Consider the following 26,705-nt stretch of genomic DNA (forward strand, 5'->3'; position numbering starts at 1 on the left):
ATAGTTGTGTAACTGAAATTATGGATGATTTATCATCCGCCTTTCCCTGTATCAGCAGTAAGCTGCTTACACGCATTTTAATGCCTACAACATCTGACCAAGACTATTTTATAGATGTGGATCTAAGTGAAACGTATGGATAAAAAATATCTGATTCAGTACTGTATGAAAGGCCACAAGCAAATGACAAAAGGATTGAGCAAATAAAAGACTGCTGCCCCTTATTAAGCTATGATGCTGTATGGAAAGAGACGGTTAGTACACCAATTGCAAGTATGACACAAGAAAAGGTAAACGAAAATGATGAGCTGCTTAATCCAGGAGAGCGGTTTGAAATAGATCCCGCATCCGGATTAATAGTTATAAGAAAAGCACACCTAGCAATTGATAATATTACAAAGGACAACTTGATAGTGCCTCTGATAGGAAATAACCCCAGTGCTCCCACCCAGGATAGCTCTAATGATATTAGCTACAAAACCATTATATTAAAAAAAGACAGTCACAAGGGGGCACTATTTCAGGCACTCGAAAATGTTCTGGTCTCCCTTGTTGAAAAATGTGAATCAATAGAAAATAAACTAGCAATCCATTCTCTCCTGCTTTTCCGATATCAGTAAAAGAAGAAAACAGCAACTCTGTGATAGTAGTACCAACACTGACAATAGAATACATTTGGAGATAGAATTATCTAAGCCCAAAACGAATATTAGCACTGTGAATAGTGATAGGAATAAATTGAATGAACTAGTTGAAAATGATAACGACTATAACATTACAGAGGATGTCATGATTGAGAGAGATATCAGATCAGGAGGGCGCTCTAAAGCTAAACAATCAACGAAACAGAAAATTAATAATAAGAAAAAAGGATATGGACAAGCAGCAATGTACAATACAAACAAGAAAAAAAGTTTCCAAGAATGGGTGGATAGCTGACACTAAAAAATTGCCCGAATTAAAAAAGATACGAACCGCTGAGCTGGGCAAAAGTACACAAGTGAAGAGCACTGAACGTAAAAGTATATCGATGTACAAAGAAGCCAACTATGTTGAAACCCATCAAGCAGTCATACATGAAACACTTGCTAAAAGTGGTAGTAGACAAACAAATAAGAAGCAAGGTAAGATCTCCGGTACTGATATAAGAGATTTCCTAATTAATCCAGCTCAGACGGAGCCCTTTAAGTTTAGTGAAGGGTGGCAAGGCACGAAGAAGCTAATTAAGAAGCGGTATAAGACAAATAAAAAGAGTCTGATAAATACAGATGAGATTCTGGTAAATGTACATGTGCTCTATGAGAACACATAGAGCCAAGATAGAGGTAGTGCATGTTCTGGAAAAACAACATGTAACAAAGTGGTTAAGAGTAGTAAAAACACCAATGAGACGCCACTGATGAGAGAAAGTATACGTGAAAACGATACAGACAATAATAATGAAATAACATCCAATATGAGGGATACAATAAGGTCTTTGCAAATAGAAAAAATAGATTCAACTAAGATGATGGTGCTTAATAGAAGTCGTATGCTGTGCGTCTATAGTGCCACTGTGGATGATTGTCTCTGACGACTTCAAAATTGTCGACCAAGTAGTAAGCTCCACTAAAAGTATTACTAACCTATGGTGCTATGATAGGACAATTCAAGAATGTATACTTAGGCACAGAAATCTGTTTGAGAGCATAGGATACACGTGCAAAGAAATACGCATGTCAAAAGATAGGTACGAGAAAAAAAGGCCTAAAGAAGCCGATGCCAGTAAGAAGTCACTGAGTAAGTCCAATGATAAAATTAATCTAAAAAATAAGAAACCATCTTGTGACATGCCAGAGAGACCTACTAACCAAGAGATAGCTGACGGCTATTGGCAGTGGCTACCATCAGCCTTTAAACCCCACTTCGAAATAAGTTCCTGATGCCCCTGATATTATTCTCTCTTGAAACACCTGAGGCAACTCGCATTATGGCAGCAACGATGGGCTAATGGATAACATGAAGAAATTAAGGGGCTGATTAATGGAATTTGTGCGCCGAAAAACGGGGATTTGTGCGCCATTCTGCCCGCAAATCCCTGTTTAACAAATGGGGATTTACGGGCAGAATGGTGCACAAATCCCCGTTTTTTGGTGCGCAAATTCCATGAATCAGCCCCTTAGAGTCATAGCCCTACAGGAAACGTGGCTGACTGTAGAATGTGAAATAGATGGGCATAGTAACCATGTTAGCACTGCTATGGAAGGAATTAGGATTCGACCTAAAGGCAGCCTTCTAATCTCCATTAAACAACCATGGAGTGGGATTATGCATATGGAATCTTCTAAAATGGTGTTAGCTGTGACGGTCACATGTATGATGTCAACAATAGATACATTTGTACATGTCAACATATACAATCCACCTGATGCAAAGTGCAATAAAGAAAATATAGCTACGTTAACTAAAATTCTTGTGGAAATTGGTAATACCATGCCGTTGATTATCGTAGGCGACTTCAATGCGAGAATCAATTTTATGTCTGAGGTTACTATAGGGGAAAATATATCCGAACCAATATGTAAAAACACCAACAAGAAAGATGCCAAAGAATTGGTGAGGTTTTTAAATACATTTTTGCTAATAGTTCTGAATGGAAACACGCCTGGTGACTGTGAGATGAATGCCACTCGGATTTCTGGAACTAGTACTATGAGTACTATGGACTATATGATTGTAAACAAAAGAGCCCATTCTTTTGTGCATGATATGGCAGTGGGATGCAGAGAAGAAAGTGATCATCTCCCACTATATTTACTGCTGATTACTAAAATGACAGTGAGGGATGAACACCAATAAAATGGAGCCATCAGTGTTAACTCTGCAGGGAATAGCATAAAATGGAACCTTAGGAATATAGAGAAAGGTAATAACATCGCCCAACCTCTGTTGGAACATTTTATTGAAACATTTGACTCAGGTGAAATGCATGATGCATGCAATATAATTATAATTATGTTTGAACAAATGACTGAGCAGATAAAAGATGCAATTAGTATAAAACCAGGGTATAAGTCACCGAATGAAAGATGGAATATAGAACATCACAAGAAATTTGATAAAGCGATACAACTAAAAAGAAAAACTCTTAGGAAGAATATTCAAAACTGTATTAAAGAGAATGACTTATTGGTCATAGATAAAAGACACCGATGTAAAATTGAATATAGAAGATGGCTGGAAAATCATTTGAAGAAAAAAAAAGAAGAAATATGGCTCATGCTGGCCCATGCATCAAGTAATAAGAATAGCCAAATTATGTGGGATATTATCCATGAGAGAAAAAAAAAGACGATCCCTATTAATTTTGTGCTAGAGAACAGGTGGATTGCCCATGTCATAAATACAATAGGAACCCTTGGGAGTGATGGTACCATCAGTATAAAATAACAATATGGAAGAGTAATTATGCTGTGGACTCCCTTACCAATATAATAAAAAAACTATCAAGTCTAGAGCTGCCGGACCAAATAGTACCTGTAATGCCCTATTACATCAGTCTCGTGAAAAATGGGCTAAGGTCCTAAACATTGTTTTTCAGTGGATAGGAGCGAATGGGAAGATACCCGATACGTGGAGGAAGAGTATCATATTACCCATCTACAAAAAAGGAGATTGTAAAGATCCGGCCAACTACAGGTTGCTTGCTATGCTGGATATTCCTGCAGAAGTTTTTGCTAAAATATTGCTGATTGAATTGAATCAGTGGCTATCCAGCTGTGGGATTTTACCAGAATATCAATTTGGTTTCAGAAGTGGGTCCTCAACTTCCCATTATATAGCCATTTTGGTAAGTGCTATTGGTAAGTGCTATTGAGTACTCTTGGAAGAATCGGGGGCTGCCAGTATATGTAACATACATTCATTTTTCGGCTGCCTTCGATATCATCGCGCAAAAGCAAATTATGGCCTAAATTAGAACTGGGGAATACCTGGTGGGTTGCTATATATGATACAGCTGCTCTACCAAGAAACTTCAGTGAGAATACGCCTGGACATAGAGGAGAGAATGTATGAAAATATCCAGATGTCACATGGGGTAAAACAAGGGTGCACATTGGCTGCCATCCTGTTTAACTCATATCTGGCAGACTTTCTTAGAAATGTGACTAATGCTCAAATGAACGACATTAAGATAGGTAAACTAATGTTAAGGTGGCTGGGATACGCAGACAACCACCTGTTATTAGATTATACACCCAAGGGTCTACAGGCAAAGCTGGATGATTTACAAAAGTTTGCCATAACAAACAATCTTGTTATCAACATTGGGAAAACTAAAATTGTAAGGTTTGAGATGAAACAGCTCAATAAGAAAAGGTATAATGGCGGATGGACAATTAATAAACAGCAGATCGAAGGAGTCAATGAATAGAAATATCTAAGGGTTATACTGGACAATAAACACACATGGAAAAAACACTGGACTGAGACTAAGAGAAAATGCATGACTGTAACAATGGCATTAAGTAAGTTTGTTGGAAGTCAGGGCAGTTTTTCTGTAGAAACGGTTCTAAAATTGTACTCTGCTAAAATTGTCTCCTGCTTGATATATGCGCTGAAATCTGGGGAAATCAATTTAGAAATGAGCTGGACAAATTTGAGGCAAAAATGCTGAGGATACTGATGCGGATGCCTAACATTCTTCCTCACGAATATATATTATTAGAATGTGAGCTAACTAGTATAAGTAGTAGAGTGCAACTGCTAACAGCCATGCTATATGCCAAATTGACTCGATTAGCTAACAATACTTTTATGGTGCGGATAATGGAGAAATATGGCGTGATTGACACCAAAACTGATTTTGCAATGATACACAGATGGCGACTGATCTACCTTAAATGGATTAACAATGAGACCTTTGGCTGGTTGTTATATTCTGTGGCTCAGATAAACGTAAACTGAAAACACTGATATATGATGCAGATCGTGAACAAAAAATAGTGAATCTGGCAACTAAATCCAATAGTGGAGCATTTATAGATCACTTGGCAGTGAGAGAGACTAAACCTAAATATCAATTGGCGTATCCTGATTGCTCCACTATCCGTTGGTATTTGTTGTTTAAATTTAATTCTTGTGACGTCATGGAAATATTAGGGCCAAAAGTGGGCATTCAGCAAGATACCAGGTTTTGTCGTTCCTACGGAGTAAATATTTTAGAATCAGCATACCACATAATATGCAAGTGTGAAAGTCTTGATAAACTATGCAAAAAATATCTGATGGCTTATGAGAATTCAACATATAACTGTAATATGTGTAATATGTCAAGAAAGATGTTTTGTGGGAATGATTTGAATTACATTTTTTAAGGAAATTTTATGTGATGATTTTAGAAATCTTAAAAGAGTTATCAAAAGATATTTTTTATGCTATCAAATGAGAGTGGATTTTATGAGTCGTTTTTAAGATGGAAATGTCTACGTTGTGATGTGCTTAAATATGTAAAACTTTTATTGTTGTATGCATATTATAAATAAATAAATAACAGTATTTAAACCTTTGATAAATCTGAAAGACTTCCTTGTGCCACTGCACTGAAGGTGCTGTGTGAACAACGTAAAAGAGATGCCTATGGAGTTTGTCAGACTCCACAACCAAAAGAAACACAGTGTTCAAATCATAGCAAAAATACATGAGAGAGTGAGAAAAAGGGTTTCACTCTCTCCAGGTTAAAAATTCAAGTCCTGAAAATCCAGCAAAGTTGCTGGGAGTCTCTAAGGTAGAGAGGAATTTGCACATGTCTGAGAATTCTCCCTAGCACGCGGTAAGCCGGGAGGCAGTGCAGGGGGGACTCATCATGGAGGGTCCTTGTACGGGTGAGACTCTGAGGGTACCAAGCAACCAGTCAATGCAGCAGACAAGAAAGATCAGAAGGGAAGGGAGAGAGAGAAAGCAGAGGAGAAAAGGAAGGTCTTGAGCCTCTTCCGGAACTTCGGGTTGTCCAGGTCAAGTTTGAGAGGGGCTGAAAGATTTACCACTCACTCTCTGCCCGGAGAAGAGTCTGACCCTCAGGGGGTTGAAGGTAACTGAGCCAAGGGCTCAACAAGGAAGGCATTTTGGTAGAGAGTTGGATGTAGTGCGGGCCCCAGCCCCAGAAAGCCTTAGTACGATGCAGAGGGTCTTGAACTTGATCCCTGCAGCCACTGGTAGCCAGTGGAGAGATTTCAGGGCTGGAGAGATACAGTATCTGAGCTTGAGGCCAAGGGTAAGTCTTGCTGTCCTGTACTGGATCAGTTGCATATTCTGGACTAGTTGCAGATGGCGGAGAGTAGGGGAAGGCAGATTGAGAAAGAGGCTGTTGCATTAGCCCAGCCTAGAGAGAATCAGGGCTCTGGAGACGAATGAGCTTCTGAGGGAAAGTGAGAAAAGGAAGAATACCTCTGAGAAGGTGCAGCTGGTAGTGGGGCTTCTTGGCAAGGTATGAGATGTGAGGAGAGACAAAGGTAGTGGAGTCAAAAATTACACCAAGGTTTTTTTGCCTCACAGGAAGGTGAAAGAAGAGGCCCCAAGGAGGGCAGCCAGAGTGAGAGAGGGAAAGCGGGAGCAGGGGTCCCAATGAGAAGGATCTCCATTTTACTGGCATTAAGGCTGAGATCGTTGGAAGTGCACCAATCCTGAATCGTGGATAGACAGTCAGGAATGAGCGGCAGAAGAGAGGAAGCTGAGGGGAGCCTGAAAGAGAACTGAGTGTCATTCGCATAGTACTGGAAGTTAGAGAAGAAGGTAGAGATCAGGTGGTCCAAAGGGGACAGGGGGACATTGAAGAGCCGGGGTGAGAGCATAGAGCCCTGGGGAACACCACATGGGGAGAGAGGTGGTGGAGAGAAAGGATCCAAGTTGGACCTGGTTGTGTCGGTCTAGGATGAAGGAGTTCAACCACTCCAGGGCCTGATCCGTGATGCCCAGGTTCTCACTGAGTTGATTGATCAGGATGGCATGATTGACCATGTCAAAAGCAGAAGAAAGGTTGAGGAGGATGAGAACAGAAGGAGAGCTGGAGTCAAGATTAAAGAGCATATCTTCAGGGGTGTCCAGGAGAGCAATTTCCGTGCCTCTGACTGCTCTGAAGCCAGACTGATGGTCATGGAGACAACCAACAGATTCAGTGTGGAGAGTAAGCTGGGAGATGGCCAGCTTTTCCAGGAGTTTGCTCTGGAAAGGAGTGATAGAGATCGGGCAATAGTTTGCCAGACAGGTAGGATCAGCAAAAGGCTTTTTAAGGAGGGGGTGCACATGGGATTGCTTGAGGGGAAAGGGGAAAGATCCAGTGTCAAAAGAGTGATTGCAGAAATCGGCTACGGCTGGAGCGAGGGTGTCAATGTGGTCCTCGATGGTTCTGGAGGAGCAGGGGAGCACCTGTTTGATGACACTCATGTATCAGACTTGTCTAAACACATCATCAGGTGTTGTCAGAGAGTAAGAGAAGAAAGGAGGTGCAGAGGGAGAAGCGGCCAGAGGAGGGCAGAGAGTGGGTGAGGAAAAGGAGAGAGACGAAGAGGAGAGCAAGGACAGGATGCCTCGGGTTTTAGTGGTGAAGTGAGAAGCCAGAGCCGTACAGAGATCCTGGGAGGGAACAGGAGAGGTGGAGACTGCAGAATGATTGGCCAACTCCTTGCAGATTTTAAAGAGTTTGGCCGTGTTGTTAGAGGCCGCAGAGACACAGGCTTGGATGTGGACTCTCTTCTCGGACAGAACAGAGAGTCTGTATTGACTTGGAAGCAGGCGGCAGGCCAGTTTGTCAGAGGATGTGCCCGAAACCCTCCACTTCCTCTTAGCCACCTTGCACTTGTGTTTCAGGGCGGCGAGGTCGGAGTCATACCAAGAGTTCCACTTGGTGGTAGGCTTCAGACGGAGTCTCATGACAGGGGCAAGGATGTCCAGCGTGTTGGAGATAGAAAGATGCAGGTTATAGAGGGCTGTGTCAGAGTATGAGTTATACGTAGGAGTAGGAGGAGAAGAGAAAGTAGAGGCAATGGTATCCACTGACATGCGCTTCATGTGCCCAAAGATTGAGAAGGTAGGTGGCAGTGATGGGGTGGGCTTCAGGTGAGAGGAAAGCAGAAAGTGGTCAGTCCAAAAGAGAGGAGTGGAGGAGACGGTTTGAGAGGGGGACGTCTGAGGAGATGAGAACATCCAAGGTGTGTCTGGCAGAATGTGTTGGACCAAAGGGTAGAATGGAGAGAGAGAGAGTGTTTCAGAGGTTGCGGAAGAGCCCAGAAGAGGGATTTGAAGCATCCAGGTGGATGTTGAGGTCTCTGGGGAGTAGAGGTTGAGAGGCAAGGAGAGAAGAGGAGAGGTCAGTCCATTCTTAGAGGAAGAGGGCAACCTGGCCATGTGACCTTTAGATGATGGCCAAATTCAGAGAGGGGCCAGGAGAGATGGAGAGCCTGCAGACCAGGCATTCAAAGGAGGAGTAGGCCTGCATAGGAATGACAGAAGCCAGGATCCACACCAGAAAGATCAGAACTACTCTGCCTCCGGGCCGGTTGGTTCTGCGCTCAGAGAGAATCTTGTAGCCATCAGGGAGGAGAGTGTCAAAACTCGTGACAGAGCTGGCCGTGAACCATGTCTCGGTCAGAACGAGGACATCCAGGTCAAGTTTCTTGAGCAGGTGGCAGATGTCAGCAGAGGAGTATTTGACAGCAGAACGAGAATTAAGAGTAGCTATGTGGAGCAGGTTGCCACATTTGAAAGACTTCTGGGGTGGGTACAGGCTTGAGGTACACCCAGCGGAGGTGGTAGAGGGGAGTGGGCAGAGATGGTAGCAGGAGGTGGCAAAGTAGCCAGAGAGGAGGAGGAAGGTGCCAGAGAGGCAGCGGAAGGAGAAGGTGGCAGAGGAGCCTGTGGGGTGTTAGTAGGAGTGGCGGGAGGAGGAAGGAAGTTGATAAGATTCGAAGAGACGCCTGTCAAAAAGCAGGAGATTGGAATGAGGGCCCTGGGCCAGGACAGTGCCATTCAGATAGGCATTAATGATGGTCTTGGAGGAGTGGTAGGAGGCCAAGAGAATCTCCAACCGAGTGCCAGCATGAATGGGCGAGGAAGAGATAGGAGAGAGAGCCAAGACCTAATGAGGGGTCCACAGGTCTGGAGAGGGAACGACAAAGAGGATGTTGGTTATGGTCTGTCTGGAGGAAGCACTGGTGTGGGTATCAGCGATAGACAGGCCAGGGTGGGAGACCAGAATATCCCACTTGAACTTGTTCCTACCAGACTTAGTGAGAGGGATAGGATAGAAGATAGTGTAGCCATTTGAGAAGATGGGAAAGATTGAGAGCACCATAGAGGGTGCGAGACTGCAAGAAGGGAGAGTAAGAGAGGAAAGAAGCACAGCTGAAAGCCGAGCTCCACAGGAGACAACAGAGGGGAAGATTTACACAGAAGGATGCACGCAGGAAGCAACAAGCAGGCAATCACAGGGGAATGCAGGAGCAGTGTGGACAGAAGACAGGGAGAAAGCGCACTGTAAAGCACTGAGATTCGACATTCCTAAAAAGAAGGAAAAAAGCCTAGTTTCAACACAAACAGCAATGTAAAACGCTCAGATTCGACCTTCCTAAAAACAGGGAAAAAGGCCCAGTTTCAACACAAACAGCAATGTAAAAATAGTCTGATTCGACTTTCCTAACAAGAGAAAAAGGCCTAGTTTAACACAAACAGCAATGTACAAATGAGAGCGAACTTTCCTAGAATGCAGTTCAATATATTACAATATGAACAATAGAATAATTAGAGGGGTGGGTCAGTTTAGTGGGGTGCAGTGATTGCTGCCTCCCCTGACCACATCTACCTGGTCAGTTGCAGCAGGATGACGGCTGCAGGCTTCTTGCTACACTCGCAGACACCATCTGGAGCTGCTTCAAGGGAGCTATCCTTTTCCCCTGGGTCCTTCCTTCGCTACATAGGGGCTCCAACAGGCAGTGGGGCTGCCCTCGGAGCAAGAACTTAGTAGGGCCTAGGGCCCAATCAGGACCGGGGCGGGCAGAGGGAGGGTGCATGGGAGGAATAAGGGGAGGGGAAGGGAAAGCAAAGAACGAGGCTGTGAGGTGGCAAAAAGTTACACAATCAAAACTTTTGAAATGTAAATCCAGTTTGAAATTTAGAATATATGTTATGGAGATATATTTCTCCAATTCATGCAAGATCAAGATGGCGAAGATTTTTGCGGCAGCATCGATTAAGGAAATAGGACGGTAGTTGTCAGGATTTGCATGGTCGCCTTTTTTATATATGGGTACTATTATCGAGGTGCCCCATGTCTCTGGGATATTAGAGGTCAAAAAGATTAGATCAAATTTGGTTTTAAGAATTTGGGCCCATAGCGTTGGATCGGCTTTGTATACACAGGGCGGGAAGCCATCTGGGCCTGGTGCTTTCGAGTGAGTTAACTTACCAATTGCCCACTCAATATCGTGAATGGCCCAGTTTAGAGATTGAGTGACCGGACACTGAGTCAACTGATAGTTGAGAGCTGAAAAAGGTGCAGGAAATTGGTACGTCTTTGCAATGTGCATTTTCCAAACGTCAGCCGGTATTATATTAGCCGAACATTCCTTGCTACAGGAATTCGGCTGTGGAATCACTGCCCAGATAGATCTTGTGTCATGATTGCAAATTTATCTAATTAGTTCACAATTCACTCTATTGAAACTCAGGATCTGGAGTGCTCCAAGTTTATTCTTGTAGGTTTGCAAAATACGTGTTTTCACATACGAATACTGTAAGTTGCTCACTTGATCGTTTTTCAATCTTCTCAGTTCATTGTTCTTTATGCATTTGAGCAGCTTTACACTGTGATCATACGTCACTTGTAACTGAGTTTTCTGCTTGGTAAGCATAAATGCTAGAGCTGTCCTAACAATAGACAGTTGTTGCTGTTATGAATTGATACAGCAACAACTTCTATTCCACAAACCCTTTCCATAAATTGGCATGTCATCCCCAGTTCTTCAGGTTATTGCTTAGACAGCCATGTGGGATTCACATATATCTGGATGTTTAAATGCATGGTGTCTGGGATTCTGCCCACAGCAGATTGGAGGGACTGCTTGGTGCTCCTGGCCCCATTCATTTGCCTGGATTTTATTTTGCAGTGTTTGTTTTCATTTTCCCCTTCTGGATTCTTAGACCCTTTAAAAAAACATGTTTATTGGTTTTCCACACCTTTTCTTAACACATTGGTTATAAAACAGTCTTAAACTCCCCCCCCCAACCCATTCCCTTGATGGAGAATTCCAGACACTCTGGTGAGTCTATTATTCAGTGTGTTATGTCCATTATTTTGATGTTATTTGGGCCCCATTGTTGCATATAGTCACGTTGGAGGTGTACCAGCAGGTATCCCCAGTCTCTCGTGAATGTGTCTTGGGCACCTTGCAGCTTATATATCACCCATTCTAGGGAGACAAAGTTCTACACTTGTTGTAGACATTCGTGGGTTGAGGGTGGTGTGCTTCACTTCCAGTGCTGAGCTATCCCGAGCCAATCTGCTATAATAAGCATCATAAAGCCCCTTTTCTGTGGCATAGCGAGGTTTCTCAGGCCAGGTTCCCACATCCCCGCCATCCAGACCCTTGCCTTAGGTTTTTCTGAACCTCTCACCATCTTGCCCGCCTGCTCTTTTACCCCTTCACAAGAGTGTTGTATCACCGGGCAGCTCCGCCAAATGTGTTTCCATTCCCCCTTTACTGCACACCTCCTCCAGCATTTATCGGATGCAATCGGGAACATTGCATGGAGCCTTTCCGATGTGTAATTCCATTGGAGCAGTACTTCTTGCCACATATCTCTGACTTGTATGGATCGCGTTAGCTTGAGGACAGTTCCCCATATGTACTCCAATTGCTTCCTGGTAATTACCTCACCCAGAGTCTTTTCTCATTTCGCCATTTGTAATTCCACCTGATCTACTCCCCCTGGGTGTTTAGGAATATATAAAGGCTCGAGACTAGCTTACTCAAACTCGTGCTTGTCGTTAGGTACTGCTCAAATGATGACAAGTGTCTCATGGCGGCCTGCCTTATGTGTGGGGCAGAGAGCTAATGCTTGAGTTGTGTATATTTTAATATGTCTTTACTTGTTAGTCTCAGGGTCTGTTTGCAATCTTGGAAAGCCAGTAAGTCTTGTCCCTGGTACATATCCCTTATAGTCTTGCATCCTGCTTTTGTCCACTTTTAAAATGTTGTTGTGGCCATCTCTGGTTGGAATTCTGGGTTCGCAAACATCGGAAGGTAGGTGTAGGAGGAGGGCTTAGTCGACAGGGCCCCTCTCTTTATTGCTGTATCCCATGCCTCCACGATCGCCCCCATCATCTCACAGATCCTAATATTCGAGTGTCTATGTTGTCCCTTTAACCATAATAGGCCCTGAAGTGGGGCCACCACCCTGTCTTGTTTTGCCCATATACGAGTTGGGGTGTCTGCTACCCATTGTTTCACTACCCTTAATTGAGCCGCTTCGTAATATTTGCAGAAGTGGGGGAGCGATAAACCTCCTTGACTTCTGGGTGCCGTCAGCGTTAGCATTGCAACTCTTGGTGGTTTGTGTTTCCATAAACATAGGTTTATTCAGAGATTTGAAGAACGTTTTTGGAATTCAAACTGGTAATGCCTGGAAGTGGTACAAGAGTTTTGGCAGGACCACCATTTTAGTTGCTACCATGGGCACGTACCAGGATGTCATTAGTGGGTTCCATTTCCTAATGTCTGCTTTGATTTTTTCCATTAGGGTCGGGAAATTAGCTTTATACATCGTGTGCCTTGATGGTGTTAATGTTACCCCTAGATAGGTTATCCCCTGTTTTGCCACCTGCAGATGTACATTTTGGGGTTAATATCTCTATTGTGTCGTGGTTTGCTGATATGTTTAGCACCTCTTTCTTCTGTCTATTGATCTTAAGACCGGAAATTTCCCCCAACCGTTCCAGTTCTTTCATAAGTTGGTAGGGAGTTTACTGAGGTTGTCACCAACATGTCGTCCACAAAAGCCATGGTTTTATGCTCCTGTCCTGCCATCTATTTACTCTTTATCCCTCTGCCGCTCTTATTTTGGCCAGTAGTGACTCCAAAAAGATTGTGTACAGTCCATCCCTGCTTTGTCACCCTCCCCAAGGTTACTGGACCCGAGACTATTCCGTTGAGGGACACCCACAAAAGAGGTGATCTGTAGTTGGCCCTAGCCATTTTGAGGAAATTCTGTCCAAACCCCATTCATTCCATAGTAGGGAACAATAGTGTCCACTGTACCCTATCAAACTCTTTCTGTGCTTCTAATGCGACTAATATGGCCGGTTTTTCGTTATTTCAATTTTTTCTATTAGATGACAGACTCTACGTGCGTTATGAAATGTCTGCCTTGTCGGTACAAAGCCGATTGGTCTGGAGCCATGAGTGATGGGAGTAGGTGCGAGATCCACTCTGCCAGGATCCTCGTGTACAGCTTTGCATCTAAGTTTTTTAGGGCTATCGGCAGTATGAACCTGGGAGTTCTGGGTTTTTACATTGTTTTGGCAAGACTACCAGTTTTGCCTCATTCATCGTTTGGGTAATATTGCCTTGTGCCTTAAATCTATTAAATAGCGTTGTTAATCTAGGGGCCAGAATATCTTGACATTTCCTGTAAAAGCTGTCTGGGTATGCGCCCGGCTCTGGTGCTTTATTTCTCGGTAGGTTCCTAATTACTTTTGTTACTTCTTCCACCGTTATGTTACCTTCCAGGGATTCTTTTTCCTCCTATGAAATCCGGGGGAGGGGAGATTCTCGAGGTATTCATCCTGGCTTTCCTTTTTAGGGTTGTAAGAAGTGTACAGCGTTTGGTAATATTCCCTTAGGATCTCCCTCATGTCTTCGTCCTTCGTCTTGAGCTGTCCGTCTTTGTACCTGAGTTTTATTATGGTTCTATTCCAATCCCTAGATTTGAGCTGTCGAGCCAGGAGTTTATCTGCCCTGTTAGCAGTGTTTCAGGGATAGGAGTGATTTTTCTGCCGTCTTAGTGCAGAGGACACTCTTGGTTTCCTGGAGAGTTCTCCTTGGATCTCTCTCAGCTTCCCTTCCAATTCCTCCTCCCACTTGTGTTTCTGTTTATCCTTACCCGCTTTTAGCGCTATTAGGTCTCCAATTCCAAGGGGAAGTTCCACTTCCACAGGCCCCCCTTGCTGTGCCCCCAGTTGAGGTGATGGACCCTAGATCTATGTCCGTAACTTTCCCCACCAAACCTGTGGCGGCCCAGATGTAATCTATTCTAGATTGGGAGGTGTGGATGTGGGAGTAAAGAGTGAATCCTTGTGCTTGTCCCCTGATCTCCTTCCATGTGTCATGCAGTGCTAACATTTCCATTTTCTGTTTCAATGCTTTTGAAGGTCCCGGTGTCCCTGAGCATGTGCTGTTGCTTCTTTCCTGTAGTGGGTCCCAAGCTAGGTTGAAATCCCCTGTTAAGACCACGTCGGCCGTGGTGAAACCTTCTAATCATGAGAGAGTCCCCCTCAGAAATCCGCCTTGCCCCCTATTGGGGGCATATATCGTGGCTAGCGTTATTTTCCGGTTGCCATATGTAGCATTCAAAAAGAGGTACCGACCTTCCCCATCGACTAGGGTCTCCTGAACCTGAAATCCTAGTCTATCCTGTACCCCTATCGGCACATTGGCCCTTTTCTCCCTTGCATTTGCTTGGTAAATCTGAGAGAACCCTCTTATCTTCAGGAGTTTTTTTGTCTACTACCCTGATATGAGTTTCCTGATACGTTATAATGTTCACCTTCATCCTCCTAGTGAGCTGTTCAAATTTGTTCCTCTTTATTGGGGTATTTAGCCCCCTCACGTTATATGTTAGTTTTTTTTTATGGTGGCATCCTATCTACTTGGAGATAATGGGCCCCATTCAGAGTTTGCCGGTCCCGAAACAATGGTGGCGGTAAACTCGCTGCCACCGTTGTCTCCGGACTGGCAAACTACGAGTTCTGCAGGCAGGTGGCATACTCCCATGGGAACTACTAAACACGACTGTATGTTCCATCTCCCAACTCACCCCCCATGGGCCGCCTTCTCTTGCACGGTTACTGTCTGCGTTTCCTCACTGTAGTGCTTTATGTTAACATACCCCTTCTTATTTGACTTCCTTGTGTTCTAGTGTTCTCAGACTCCGGCGTCCTTGTCCTTTCATTTCTTGTTGGGCGTTTTGCCGCTAGTTGAGACCTTTTTCCATTCCCACAGTTTCCTGTAGGGCCTTTCTCCTCTCCATGGGCCCTCGCTTGTCCCTTGGACGTCTCCCTGCAGGTTAAGAATGTGGAGTGCCTTCTCACATGTGGTGATTCTGTGCTAAGTTCCTTCCCACATGAAGAGCATCCCAAAGGGGAAAGTCCATCTGTAACGTACTTGCTTTGATGTTAAAAAGCGCACTATAGGGCCAATCTGTCTTCTCTCTTGCTCGGTGACCTGTGCTAAATCCTGATAGAGCTGGACTTCCTCCCCATTGATTCGGACTTGGCCTGAAAACCTCGCCCTGTGAAGGATTTGTTCGTACGAGATGACCGCCACCAGAACATCTCGGGGGCGTGCCCTCACCTGCTGTGTGGGCCCACTCTATGTATCCTGTCGATTTGAAACCCTGGTGGTAAGTCTGTCACTAGGATCTCTGCGAAGAGTTGTTGGGCTGTGCTTTTCAGGTCCTTGTCTTTGACTTTTTCTGAGAGGCTCTTAATTCTGACATTGGACCTCGATGACCGATTTTCGAGGTACTTGTATTGTAACTCCAAGTTTTGTGTTAGTGGCGCAAGGTGTTCCAAGGTTTCATCATTTTTCCTGGAGCCCTCTTCCAGCTCTTAGACGGCCCTCTCCACTGTTTCCATCCTTTCTTCCAGTTTGGCCACGTCGACTTTCAGTTCCTGTACAGTTTGTTTTATTTCTGTTCTCAATGATTGAAATTGCGTTTGGAAGGAGGCCATAAATTGGTCTTGTAACTCCTTAAGCAATCTTCTTTCCGGATTGCCATGTTAACGTCTGGGCTGGTATCATGGTGTTTTGAGCTCTGGGTGTTAGCAACGCCTCTTGAGCTTGTTGGTGGGTCTGTGCCCCACCAATCCTTTAAGCTCGAGGCCTGTTTTGCGAGGGGTGTATGTTGTAGCGGCGCCGCTATCGTTTTCCCTCTGGTCTTTGACATGAGGCTATTTGTTTTGTAGCGTTTTCAATGTCTTGGGTGTTCTCTAGTTGCTAGCCTGTCCTCACTTGTAGCTTGTTCTCCGTGGGGGTTGTCATACTCCCGGGTTCGAGTCCCTTGAGTGTACCGTAATGCTCTTCCAGATCTCTGTCCGTTCTTTGGAGGGGGCTTCTCCTCCTAAAACTGTGGCCTTTTTGCTAGTACTCCTTGTTGCAGGTGTCCATTATTGGATCTCCATGTTATGTAGCCTACCAGGCTGCATTTCACTCTTCAGGGCTTGTTCTCACCTGTGTCTCCTGGTGGTTTTCCTTTCCTGGCGTGCCCTCGCTTCTGATTGAGAGCCTGCGTCCCCGCTGTTGCTGGAATGTTCTCCCCTGGTTTCTATTGAAGGTTCCTTGTGCCATTGCTCCTCCAGTCCTTGGTTGGTTTGGGTCTGGACTGGGGGCTGTGCCTCCCCTGCTGGTGAGTGGCTCCCAGTCTTGAACTAGATGTTTTGTCTCCTTTCTAGGTACATTAGCTAAACTGAGCTATATGGTCCTCTTTTTAGGGGCCGTGTGGGTGAGGACTGTAAACTATCACAATAAACAAAATCCCACTGAGAACGGCTTCCCTTCAGATGTATAGGCAAACACACAAGACCTTTTAAAAAATAATGCATATTTTAATGTCTATCATAAAAAACTATAAAACACAAGTGATACATATAAAAAGAACCCTAATGGTTCACTCAAAAAACAGCTGTTTTCCCAATCATTTAAGTATGCATCTGAACATCACCTGTTAGATTATGTGCAATCAAAACACACTCTATGGACACACTATAATTGTATGTTCTTATCAAACACATTTTTTCCTTTCTTCCTTGGGAAAAATAAATGTGTAGGTACTCCTGCAGTGTTTCAATTGGCTTTGTCCTCACTGCCTAGCCGTCCGCTTTCCTTGCCATTGTCCCAATGCCTGCAGCGGTCCACCATGGGTCAGCTTAATCAAATTAACCCGATCTGATGTTGCCCCTTGCGTTGTGTAACTGCCATACCAGCTATGTTATTGGGAGTCTGCACCTTCTCCGTGAGGGAGGAGTGTATCGCTCCCCTTTATGCATATGTTTCCTCCATGGCGGGCAGCAGGCCGCTATCCCAGATATTTGCCCGGCTTGGGTCGTGAATGCTGCTGGAGCATTGGGGTGGTCACTTCTCACCAAGGACCCCCGCTCCTGATTGTGTGGTGTCTCTCGCGTGGCTGTCCTATCCCTTGTTGCTGTCTCTTGGTGCGCCGCCCCGTCCCTCACTGTGGGTCACGTTGGTTGCTCTTCCCCCTGTGCGTTTCCTCCGTGGCAGGCTCTTATACAATGACAAGTGAAATGGCAACTAATGAATTAACTCTAGTAAGCACACAGATGAAAGGAAGTGTGTTACATGACTCTAGGCACCTAAGTAACAATATGGCTGATTCTGTTAATATAAAAAATAACATGTGGAATCGACACATGAGCCGAGTGGGAAGAGAGACGACTACCTCTAGAGTATTCATATCTCAAGTACCTGAACCCAGAGCACATTGTCTGTTACGTCTTCCACTGTGCCTGACAAGAGGACAATTCGAAGGACAATCAACCATTATAAAAGTTGTGAATTCAGCTGACTTCCCATACGTAGATTACCAAATAAAGGAGAAACACATGATAGATAATGTTGAAGTATGACTGATAGATAAAGCACCACCAAGCAAGGTGCTAAAATATATCCTAACCAGTCCAAAAACAGGAGAGGTCCAGATAGAGCCTCATGAATGTTTAAAATGCAGGGATGCCCAGGGAAAACAGATAAGTTCCTGTTTTAACAGACCACAATTGCAAATAACTGGAAATGTATTCTACCCGGAAGCATGTGTCGACGAGGTAGTGGGATGTAGAGCAGAGGCAGTAGTGTCTGCCTCCATGAATACAATAAGAAATGCAAAGTATGCCGAGTAGAATGGAAAGAAACTGCCAAACTCTTAAGATGGCTAGAGGATGAAGCAAGCCTGTTACCAATAATACCCATAAAAAAATGCTACATTATGTTTTAAAAACAATGGCCCAGTGAAAGTTGGTGAAAATGAAGGATGCAAACGCATCATGGGTATACCAGGTATGAAATCTGGCACCACCATATCTGGACCTGTGGTTTAAGAGCCTACATGCAGCTCCCACCAATTGGGGAGGGTTGTGTTCTCTGGCAGTAATAGGTGCACCAGCTCTAGTAATACCTCAGGTGTGCATCCATTCGTGGGAAGGTACCAATCTGTACTTCACTCTAAGAAACAAAAGGTCCCTTATCCTTAAATGCAGTAAAAGGGAAACCTCTTTTTTCGCTAAATCAGTAGACACCTATGATAACATACCAGATGAACATAAATTGTTCAGTATGACTGCAGTATTCTTTACATCCTTCTTTACTCACAGTTTGCAGGCATCCATGAGTGCAAAATTGTTCCAAATAACCAGATGGGAGTTAATGCAAACAATAAACTGTGTGAACGGCTTTAATGCTATAAAGGAGGAGCTAAGGGCCATCAGGCTTATGACCCATCAGAACAGGTAGGTAGGTTCTAGATTTAATAACAGACATCAAGGGTGGCATGTACCTACAAATTGGGCCTTCTTGCTGTACATATATATATACCCTGTGAAAACAAGAGGGGGGGGGTCCTTGGAGTCCCTCTACCAGCCATTCATCCTGGATATTTCTCCTCTGTGAAAGAGATAGTGAGCTAAAGAATTTGGGTAAGACTCTCGAAACTGGGACTTATTGGCCGGAAGAGGGACTCTCAAAACCCCCCTCGTTTCTGCATAATTAAAGTAACTTTTGGTCTCACACTAAGTGCCTGGGATAATCCAGATGTGGACCACTTGCTCACTGCTCTTAGAGAGGCACAGCTCCACCCTACTGTTGAGGCCCAACGAGGCTGAAACACGTGTCTGGAGTTGCTATTGATACTCTTGTTCAGAGGAGAATTGCCTGGCATTTCGGTGCTGGATGGCCCAAGGGCACGACAAAGACTGATATGTTATAGATATTTCTCCTCTGTAAATGAGATAGTGAGCTTAAGAATCTGGTTAAGGCTCTCGAAACCAGGACTTATTGGCCGGCAGACGAACTCCCAGGACCACCCTTGTTTTTGCATAATTAAAGGAACCTTGGGTCTCACCCTAAGTTACTAGGGTAATCCAGATGTGGACCCCTTGCTCACTGCTCTTAGAGAGGCACAGCTTCACCCTACTGATGATGCTCAACAAGGCTGGAACGTGTGTCTGGGATTGCTGTTGGTACTCTTGTTCAGAGGAGAATTGCATGGCATTTCAGTGCTGGACGGCCCAAGGGCACGACAAAGACTGATATGTTATGGATATTTCTCCTCTGTGAATGAGATAGTGAGCTAAAAAACCTGGGTAAGACTTTTGAAACCGGGACTTATTGGCTGGCAGAGGGACTCCCAGGACCCCCCCCCCACCCCTTGTTTTTGCATAATTAAAGTAACTTTGGGTCTCACCCTAAGCTGCTAGGGTAATCCAGACGTGGACCCCTTGCTCACTGCTCTTAGAGAGGCACAGCTCCACCCTACTGATGATGCCCAACGAGGCCGAAACATGTGTCTGGGATTGCTGTTGGTACTCTTGTTTAGAAGAGAATTGCCTGGCATTTCGGTGCTGGACTGCCATAGGACAGGACAAAGACTGATATGTTATGGATATTTCTTCTCTGTGAAAGAGATAGTGAGCTAAAGAATCTGGGCAAGACTCTTGAAACCGGGACTTATTGGCCGGTTGAGGGACTCCCAGGACCACCCCTTGTTTTTGCATAATTAAAGTAACTTTGGGTCTCACCGTAATTTACTAGGGTAATCCAGATGTGGACGCTCTGTTCACTGCTCTTAGAGAGGCACAGCTCCACCCTACTGATGAAGCCCAACAAGGCTGAAACACGTGTCTGGCGTCGCTGTCATTACTCTTGTGCAAAGGAGAATTGCCTGCCATTTCGGTCCTGGACTGCCCCAGGGCAGGACAAAGACAGATATGTTATGGATATTGATCCTCTGTGAATGAGATAGTGAGCTAAAGAATCTGGGTAAGACTCTCGAAACCAGGATTTATTGGCCGGCAGAGGGACTCCCGGGACCCCCTTTTTTTTGCATATATATACCCTCCCACAATGTGGATAATGGAACCCTCACAGAGACCATCATCACCTTAAAAGAACTATACACAAAAATGATGGAAGAGATTGAAAATTATGACTGGTTTAGCAACCTGTATTCATGGATACCCACATGGTTGGCTAACACATTAAAAATGTTATTGCCCATTCTAGTACTAGTACTATTTGACTTCTGCATTTTAAGAATTGCAATAAATGGTTGCAAAAAGGCTGCCAGAGGGGCATTGGATGAAAATAGTAATACATGTGGATGCTCACATGCATGAGTTTACCCAAAACAGATTACCTGCTTCATACACAGGCAATGGAAAGTACTATCGCCCCTCCACGATCAATGTTTACTTGTCCTCAGGACTCTCACAATTACACCAAGCATTGGGGAATGCTGCTATATGACCTGCAGTGTGGACGAACATGTCAGACATACAGGCACCCTGAGGGAGGTGACTGAAGTAGGGATACCCAAAGAGCACTTTACAGGGGAGGGCATGAAGGAGGGTGTGGTCGAGGACTCAACCAGAGGGGGGGAATGCTGAGAGACAGATGAATACGTCATCCATAGCTACTGCCCCTCCCCATGTCCACTATCGCCCAGTTGAGAAGGGTTACTCACTAAGGCAACCGTATCGCCCTTATCCCAGGCATGTACAACTGGAGATGAACACAAAATAAGCTGAAGATGGCACGAGTAAAACCAAACTAACGTTTTGACATTACATGTGCATGCATTAGACATGAAGTATATATGCACACAACATGAAGAACGCGAACACTATGTAATATATGCATTTATACATGAAGAAAATTCACATGACATCCATAAAAGAATTTATAAGCTGAATGCAGCATGAATGACACATGCATATAGCACACTAATATAAAAATGCAACAGTAATGAGCAGCCATCTTTTCCAAAATGGAAGCCACAACACGCTTCTAAGTAAACAAAAGGCCTTAAGGCTTCATGAGGATTCAAGATGCTGGAATAACAAAATACAGATCCATGTAGAGCCCAGACAGTAGCTGGTAATCAGAGTCAAGGTTACTGAGAATTTAGGGAGGGTCGGAACATTGCAGTAAAAGCACAATATAATAAATCCCAGCACCAGAAGAATGCCCCCCATCTAATTAAAGTCTGCAAGAGCATAGCCGACCATTGTAAACCAGGTGCGGGTGATCTATAACCTAAGAAGACTCCTTGAAGAATAACCCAAGAGTGTCCCCAGTGGTAAAAGGAACTATAACATTCACAGTAATATTAGTGTTGGAATGCACGTTCAGCACCCATGTCCTCCCAAACAATTTAGGTTGCAGAAAATATATTTGTGCACAAGAAAACTAATGCGTGCAGGCCGCAAAAGGGTGGAAACTGCAAGCGGGAAGAACAAATGCATTCATCTTAATGGTAGTTATAGAAGCATAGGTAGGCCCAGGTATAGGGCATGGTTGATGTTGTGTAGCACTAGTATAATATGATGTACAACAATGCCAGTGGGAACATAGGGCCATGGTCCAGGAAATACTGAAGCATCGCCATATTTGAAATGAGGCCTGGCCCTTTGCATTCTCTGTTGAAAGTATAGCAGCGTGGCAATGAGAGGCTTGATCCATTTCCCCTCTCCCATGTCCCAGTAAAGCTGGGAATAAGGTCTGCTGAACAGATAGGGCCTCATTACAACTCAGGCGGTAAGGGGTTTACGGCGCCGTAAACAGCGCCGACCCTTACCGCCCGAGTACGAGGTCCCTTAGCGCCATGGCGGATTTAACACCTGCTTTTAGCAGGTGTTAAAATCCATGGCGCTAAGGGACCATGGAGTTAATTACGCCACCGTAATTTACGGTGGCATAATTAACGCCTTCCCCACTCCCATTATGCCCTATGGGGCAAAAATGGGAATGGGGAAGGGTAAATGGGGATTGGGGACTTACCGCCCCGCCAAACTCGGAATGGGGCGGTAAGTCCGCCAACCACCATGGCGTAAACGTAGTTTACGCCATGGTGGTAAAGTCACGGCCCAGGCGGTAACTTACCGCCTGGGTCGTAATGAGGCCCATAGTGTTTTAATTGTATCGAGCTCTAGGCCTGCTAAACTAGAATGGAATGTGAATGGACAAGCCCAGGCAGGGCTGACAATCTCATAGGAGCTTCGGGAGAGGTCATTAGCCCTCAAAATGAAGGCAAAATGTCTGGCCTAGATTTAGAGAACTAACGCCCCCAGAATAATGGCGATCCCATTTGAACTTCCAGATGACCATAAAATAAAATACATTAATTCATCAGAACCTGGTTGATTAGGGTGGTCCTCGAGAGGCCCAGGTGAAGCTCTGGGGAGGGGCAGCTGATAAGGGGGAGCAAGGAATGAAACGTCTTGTGATAGAAGGAGCAAGAGGTGATGCCAACAAATGCAGTCCTGTGACGGGGAGGCACGGTGTGGGCGCCTGCATGTCTGGTAACAAGAGAAGCGCACCATTATTCTAAGGGGTCAATCTGACCCTGGAGTTATCCACTCAGCTCATGTTAACGACCAGGTGCACACCACGTGACTAAGACAATTGGGAGGGTAATATTATTTTGGACATTTTTGTAACACCCAGACCCAAGGGTATCACAGTGTTTTTTGTACAAGAGCAGATACAATACATGACAAGAATAACAGGTGAAACAAGAATGTAAATACACTTACTCAAATTTATGGAAGAGCCAGGTCTTCACGAGTTTCTTGAAAGTAGGGAATTACTGTTTGTTTCAGATGTGGGCAAGTAAGGATTTCCAGAGTGTAGGAGCTGTGACTCAGAAGCTGACACCACCAGCTCTTTTACACTTGAAGTGCGGGGTTGTCAAGAGTGTGCTGGCACTTGATCTGAGTGCATGTGCTGGGACACATTTGGTGATACAGCTGTTTAGGTAAGAGGGGGCTTCTAACTGGATGCACGTGTGAGCGATTGCCAATGTTTTGAAGGCAACACGTGCTTTGATCTGGAGCCAGTGTGATTCTTGTCTGATAGCTGAAATGTGGTCAGAGCATTTTAGGCCAAGGGTGGCACAAAGTGTTTTATTCTGGGGAAGCTGGAGTTTAGAAAGGTTAGTTGATGTTGTGCCCATAAACAAAACATACAATAGTCCAATTTGGAGAGGATCAGAGCATGGGCCATGGTGAGGCAGTTGTTTGAAGAAAGGAGTTGCCTGCTAAGACAAATGAGTCTAGCAGTGTGAGCAGTCGAGGAAGCAAGATCATTTTGCTGTCTTGTCATTGCTAGGTCAGCTTCGAGATGGACTCCCAGTGTTTTTATGTTTCTGAGGATAGGTATGTAGGATCCGTCGATGCAGGTAGAAGACAAGGATTGGTCAAGTGGTTTGATTCGGTGGGATGAGCCAATGATGAGAAGTTCGTTTTCTTCATTATTTAGGCATAGGTTATGATCAGCCATCCAGTTTTGGATAGTGCTATAGACAGCACTGATGGGGACAGTGTCTCTGGTGAGGTCTGGGGATGAGAAATTGGGTGTCGTCAGCGTAGTTTGTGTAAATGGTCTTCCAGGCGTCATGTAGGTCAAAGAGGGGTGTAGTAATATGTGTTATAGAGTGTAGGAGAGAGGCAAGATCCTTGGGGTACTCCCAATGGGGCAGGCATGGGGTTGGCAGCAGCTTCCCCGATGAACACATGTGTGGTGCGGTCACTCAAAACAGATTTGATCCAGGCACAGGCATCAGGGGAGAAGTGGACGTGCTGGAGAAGGTGGAGAGAAAGGATGTCATGATCAACAAGATTGAATACGGCAGAGAGGTCTAGAAGCAGAAGGATAGCAAGGTTGCTCGAGTCACGAATGAAGTCCATTCGGATTTTTAGGCCCAGCCGGGCAGTTTCTGTGCTTTGCTTGGGGCGGAAGCCCGATTGCCTATTGTTAATTTTAATGTTAAAGGATATTTGTACCGCGCACTATCACCACCAGAGTGGTCCGCTGGCGCTCTGGCGGCTCTAAAAAAGGGAAGGAGGGAGGGGTGAGTTAGTGGGAATAAGCTGGAGAAGTGCAGGAGAGCAGCGATGTGCTGTTGGCGGCCTCAGCCCGGTGGGTCCGTTGGCTGGGCTTGGGGTGCTTTCCATTCGGTAGCCATTGTGTACTGTTGTGCAAGTCTATGTGTGTTTGTTGTTTTAGTGTAGTGAAGTTTGTGCGGTTTGTTGTGTTATAGAGTTGTGGTTGTGTTTGTTTAGAGTTTGAGAGGTGTATGCAGAAGGGTGCAATTGTTAGTGAGTAGGTTATTGATTCATGATTGCACGCTTGTTCCAGGCTTGGCCGGCGAATCGTATGTCAATCATTGAATCACATTACTATCTAGATGCAACGCAGGCTAAACTAAGGAATTCCATCTATGTGCGGCACATGCTAACATTTACAATTCCATCTAGATGCGACACAGGCTAGGTTGAGGATGCTAAGTGTAACAGATGCTAACATTTACAATTCTATCTAGATGCGATGCAGGCTAAACTTAAGAATTTACATCTAAGTGTGGTAAACGCTACCATTTACAATTCTATCTTGACGCAACGCAGACTAAACTTGAGAATTACATCTAGGTGTGGCATATGCTAACAATCACATTTCTGTCTAGATGAAACGCAGGTTAATCTTCATAGTTCGCTTTGGATATGGTACCAGTTGCCGAGCAAATGTTTATGTTCAAGAAATTGTTGGACTTGGTTGTAGGTGAGGTGATCGATCTAAGATTTTGAGCAGAAAGGGGACAGTAGTGATGGCAGGATCAAGGGAGCTTTTTTTTTTAGCAGGGGTGCTATCCAAGCACATTATTCATAAACGAGACATTCGCAAACTTGGAAATGATGGGTGCAAGTGTAGAAGTGCAGAGCTGGGCAAGGGTTGTCTTTGCAGTGGGAAGGTTTCCGCGTTTTAATGGTGTTGATGACTTGTTCATGTATGACAGAAGAGAAAGCAAAAGTAAGGACATTGGGGTTCTGGCACTTAGTGGCAGGGACAGCAAGCTCAGGATGGGATTTTTTGCCAGCCAGGAGGGCTTTTTGCATTGATTTTGGCACTGATGCCTCAATTTGGCCTGAGAGGGCATCTTGAATCGTGGTGCACAAAGCTTTGTCGGTGCATGTGGCAGCAAGGCAGGTATAGGAGTCTCTAGCTCTCTGTGGATGGAAACATGTTCTGTACTGTTGGAGGAAGCATTAAGGCTATTAACTTTGCTTGTGATAACTGCTTTTTTATAAGTACAGGCGAGAGTGGTGAGAGCAGTGCAGTTGTTGTCAGAAGACGGTTTCTTACAAATGTGTTCTAGCAATCTCTTCTCTCTGTGGAGGCAGACTAAATCATCTGAAAAACAGATATTGTTGGGTTTATGAGGCTTGGACATTTTGGATTTGATCGGGGCAATCTGATGAAGGGCCTGAAGTAGGCAAGAGTGATAGTTATTTTGGTGAGGTCATGTGCTGATGCATTAAGATCAAAGTGGTGGGAGCTTAGAGATGCTAAAAGAGCGGGCATAAGGTCCTCATGTTTTAGTGTGTGAGTGTTGCAGACTTGAATTGGAATGGGCGCTGCAGCAGGGAGTTTGCACTGTTTGGTCAATGACAGGTTGAAATGGATAAGGGAGTGGTCTGACCGGGGAACTGGGTTGATGTCAGAAATGTTAATAGTGACATTGGTAGTGAGGATCCAGTCCAGAGTGCGACCTTTTAGGTGTGAGTGTACGTGTTGGGAGAAATTAATGTCAGTGAGGGCAGAGGCTAGAGCTGAAGCTTTGATGTTGGTGGAATCACATTAGGCCCCAAGTTGAGATCTCCCAGAATGATGCACTTACTAGAGGGTTTCAGAAGGGGTGTGATGAGCAGGGGTATGCCGAAGTCAGGGGAACTAGTTCCATTAGGGTGTCTGTAGATGAGGATTAGGTAAACAGTGGTTTGACGGTTTGTGGTGAGCTTTAAGAACAGCATTGCTTAGCCTGGGGTAGTGGGTAGTGTGCACTGTCTAATTAAGAGGAAGGATTTGGCTATATGAGCTACTCCACCTCCAATGGCATTGAGGCGATCAGATCTGAATATGGTGTAGTCTGGTGGGATGCAAATGAGAGTAGAGGGCCAGAGGCGTCAGGAAACCAAGATTCAGTAATGGCTAGTATGTCTAGATGGGTACCGAGGATGGTGTCATGCATTTCAATGGCGTGTGTACCTAAGGATCTGGCATTGATTAGAGCGCATGTGAGCGAGTCTACATGTTTAGGGGTGATAGTGCTGGTGTGGTGTGGAGCAGACTCTGCTGATCAGTCTGGGATGGAAGGGCGAGAGAATGGAT

The sequence above is a fragment of the Ambystoma mexicanum genome, chromosome 12, assembly GCF_040938575.1.
Source record: "Ambystoma mexicanum isolate Mex_15411 chromosome 12, UKY_AmexF1_1, whole genome shotgun sequence".
Classification (NCBI taxonomy): domain Eukaryota; kingdom Metazoa; phylum Chordata; class Amphibia; order Caudata; family Ambystomatidae; genus Ambystoma; species Ambystoma mexicanum.